Source organism: Salvelinus sp. IW2-2015, unplaced genomic scaffold (genome assembly GCF_002910315.2).
Source record: "Salvelinus sp. IW2-2015 unplaced genomic scaffold, ASM291031v2 Un_scaffold5456, whole genome shotgun sequence".
NCBI lineage: Eukaryota > Metazoa > Chordata > Actinopteri > Salmoniformes > Salmonidae > Salvelinus > Salvelinus sp. IW2-2015.
In genome coordinates this window covers 82,238-86,093 of record NW_019946721.1, presented here as the reverse complement: position 1 = coordinate 86,093, position 3,856 = coordinate 82,238, and the positions used below count along the sequence as shown (strand labels likewise).

General features: G+C 46.6%; 2 long non-coding RNA genes across 24 annotated transcripts; one reads left to right on the top strand and one right to left on the bottom strand.

Moving 5' to 3' along the window:
• Window positions 1–230: 230 nt before the first annotated feature.
• LOC139026672 (uncharacterized) lies at window positions 231–1,533 on the bottom strand. Of its 23 annotated transcripts, XR_011478555.1 has the most exons (7): window positions 1,230–1,249; window positions 1,091–1,130; window positions 1,003–1,041; window positions 925–940; window positions 845–877; window positions 529–617; window positions 231–300 (listed from the first exon to the last, which is right to left on the bottom strand). It is a non-coding gene; the product is annotated as an uncharacterized lncRNA (long non-coding RNA). The 23 variants fall into 23 exon arrangements; XR_011478540.1 differs by lacking the exon at window positions 1,091–1,130 and having other exon boundaries at window positions 1,003–1,055; window positions 1,205–1,271; XR_011478541.1 differs by lacking the exons at window positions 845–877; window positions 925–940; window positions 1,091–1,130 and adding an exon at window positions 1,467–1,491 and having other exon boundaries at window positions 529–612; window positions 1,003–1,055; window positions 1,205–1,259.
• On the top strand, window positions 999–2,970 carry LOC139026673 (uncharacterized). Its single transcript, XR_011478561.1, has 3 exons — window positions 999–1,051; window positions 1,202–1,274; window positions 1,412–2,970. It is a non-coding gene; the product is annotated as an uncharacterized lncRNA (long non-coding RNA).
• The last annotated feature ends 886 nt before the right edge of the window (window positions 2,971–3,856 follow it).

Here is a 3,856-nt window from a genome sequence, read left to right as displayed (position 1 = left end):
GAATGGCCCCTATTCCTATCTAGTGCCACTACTTTAGACCAGGCCCCTTCCCTATCTAGTGCACTACCATGGCAACTAGTCACTAGATGGTTGAACTAGTAACAGAAGGGAATAGGAGGTCTTTTGGTCATGTGATGCCAGAGGGCATCACACACACTGAATCGACACACTAAAGAGAGTACCTGGACTAGCACACCTGAACTAGACACACTAACAGAGACGTACTGGACAGACACACTGTAACCACCTGGACTAGACACACTAACAGAGACGTACCTGGACTAGACACACTGTAACACACTGGACTAGACACACAGCTAACGAGACACCCTGAGACTACAACACATGGTGACACAACCTGGACTGACACGCTAGAACAGAGACACACCTGGACTGAACTAGCACACCGTACTAACACAAAACTTGAAACTAGACACATCAACAGAGACTACTGGACTAGACACAACTGTACACACTGGACTAGACACAGCTAAAAGAGACGTACTGGACTGAACATCACTGTAACACCTGGAGCTAGACACACTAACAGAGACGTACCTGGACTAGACACACTGTAACACACCTGGACTAGACACACTAACAGAGACGACCCTGGACTAGACTAGCACTGTAAACACCTGGACTAGACACACTAACCAGAGACACAGTACTGACTAGCACACTGTAGACCAACACTGGACCTAGACACACTAACAGACGACAGAGCACCTGGACTGAACTAGACACCGTAAACAGGGGACTGATAGACACAGACTAACAGAGACGTACCTGGACTAGACACACCGTAACAACTGGACTAGCAACACTACGAGGAGTACTGGACTAGAACACACTGTAACACACCTGGACTAGAACACTAACAGAGACTACCTGGACCAAACTGTAACACCACTGGACTAGCACACTAACAGAGACGTACCTGGATGAGACACAACGCTGATAACAACACCTGGACTAGACACACTAACAGAGACGTAACACTGGAACTAGACACACTGTAACACACCTGGACTAGAGACACTAACAGAGCGTACCTGGACTAGACACACTAACACACCTGACTAGACACACTAACAGAGACGTACCTGGACTAGACACACTGTAACACACTGGACTAACACACTAACAGAGAACACCTGGACTTAGACACACTGTAACACACTGGATAGCCACTAAAGAGAACACCTGGACTAGACACACTGTAACACACCTGGACAGACACACTAACAGAGACGTACCTGGACTAGACACACGTTAACCCCGGACTAGACACACTAACAGAGCGTACTGGACTAGACACACTGTAACACACCTACTAGACCACTAACAGAAGACGTACCGGACTAGACACATCTGTTAACACACCGCCCGATGGACTAACACCTAACAGAGAGACACACCTGTACTAGACACACTAACAGAGACACACTGGAACTAGAACTCACCTGAACTAGACACACTGTATAACACAGTTAGACGTACATGTGACCGTTGAAATTAAATGTTGAATTTCGCATGCGTGTTGTGCCAACACACCCTTTTTTTTGTTATTAAAATCTGGTTAATTGTGATTTATTACTGTGAAAGTTCAATGGGCTCCACCGTCTTGCTTCTAACAGGCATAAGACTTGTTGAACGAACCCATATTCAGCTTATTGTGGGATTCAGTAACATTCCGTCTAGATACCGCTGCTATAGTTTTAATTAAAAGATGAGAGGGAAGCAGGTTGATGGGTTTTTAAACGGTTAGCGAGATTGTGGTTCTTCTGGTTGTGGGGAAAGAGGAGACATTTTAAAAGTGTGGTAGACTAGAATGAAGAGGGAGTGTTTTATCTACTGGCTCTGTCCAGCTCTCTGAGGATAACATGAAGAGAGAACTGTGTTTTGAAGAAGGGGTGTGTTAATGAGGGTTCATTTCAAATGGCTCCCTATTCCCTATCTAGTGCACTATGTAGGGAATAGGGTCTCCCAATAGGGCTCTGGTCAAAAGTAGTGCACTATGTAGGGGATAGGGTCCCCCATAGGGCTCTGGTCAAAAGTAGTGCACTATGTAGGGGATAGGGTCCCCCATAGGGCTCTGGTCAAAAGTAGTGCACTATGTAGGGAATAGGGAGCCATTTTAGCTGCAGGTCCTTTATGTTAATGTAGGACTGGGTCAGTTTCACCAGATAATCTGAGGACTAGATTAAACCCTCGTCCTCCAACGGCATCTAGTTAGTTCTCACCTTTCACTGCCTAAACCCAGTGTCCTGTCTGTGTGTGTTTCTACTGAATGTGTGTTCACACCTTTTTTGCTTTGTAAGACTTTATTTATTGTAAAAGATAAATGGAAATATGTTGTGCTGGAGTGAGATTCATTATTGTACCTGTCTGAGTAAATGGACTCCAACTCCCTTCTCCCCCCTCATGGAATTACTCACTCAAAATGGCCGCCAGTTCACCCATAACTGTCTGAGTAAATGGACTCCATCTCCCTTCTCCCCCCTCATGGAATTACTCACTCAAAATGGCCGCCAGTTCACCCATAACTGTCTGAGTAAATGGACTCCAACTCCCTTCTCCCCCTCATGGAATATGCATATAAATACACTCACTCAAAATGGCCGCCGGTTCACCTCCGTGTCTCATTGACTTGAAAGGGAAGTCTGCTTCAGTAATTGTCTTTCTATGGGAACATGTCTCCCTCACAACCTCTAGGATAAATCTTTCTAGAGCTGGTCAAAAAGTATGGCACCATTTTGGATGCAGAGGGAGAGGGCTGTTAGGTCACACAGTCTTGTTTTCCCACAAGGCATCAGTCGGTGTGAGAAGGATGCTCTTTCATTCATCTCTAGGTGTGGGTTGTTTCCAAGTGTCCTTTTGTCTGTTCGCTGGTAGGCACTGGCAGCGTCGCCTGTCTGATACGTTTGTAGTCATGATTTAAAATGGGGGATAAATTCATCAACCATTCACCGGGTAGCACTTGTTTTTCTTGTCGTCTGCGGTCGGGTCGGGGAGTGGTACCGTCTGGGGGCGTCTGGGTCGGTCGGGTAACCGTCTGGGGGTCGGGTCGGGTATCGGGTCGTATCGTCCGGGGGCTCGGTACGGTTTGGTCGAACACTGAAATATGTACCAGACTTGCTAAATCAGTCTACTTAGAGAAGGGTCTGACCGCGTCTGAAGTAGTGCACTACGAAGGGATAGGGTGCCATTTGTCCAGAATAAGAACACAGCTGTGCTCTGGCGATTTGACTATAAAGGCTGAGGTGAAGAAAAGACTCCCACGGTATTTTTCTTGCCGCTGTGTGTATTCATCAGTACAGGAACAGGAACATACAGAAGAGTGACGACAGATATGGGTTCTAACGCACATTTACTGTGTGTGTTTGGATATATGACCAAACTGGGGATAAGAAGCGTTGGAACGGTTGTCGAATTTATTCAAATGGGTCAGATCCATTTTCCTGGTTCCCATCCTCTGTGCACCAGGTGTATCTCTCTATCAGCCGATCTCTCTGTTGAACGTCCTGCTTTCACAGCGTCTCCAGAATGGGAGTCCAATGGCAGAAACGGTGCAGACAAGCCACCAGGTTTTAATTGGCTGATCTTCAGTCCAATCACATCTAGCCAACCCTTCAGAACCTCCCTTACATCCTGGACTTCAGATGCTGAATGATCCTGGTATGACCAGTCTTAAAACAAGGCTATCCAGGCCAGCTGTGGTTGGGTTATCAGTAGGCTACTCTAGACCAGCTGTGGTTGTTATCAGTAGGCTTACTAGCCAGCTGTGGTTGTTTATCAGTAGGCTACTCTAGGCCAGCTGTGGTTGTTATCAGTAGGCTACTCTAGGCCAGCT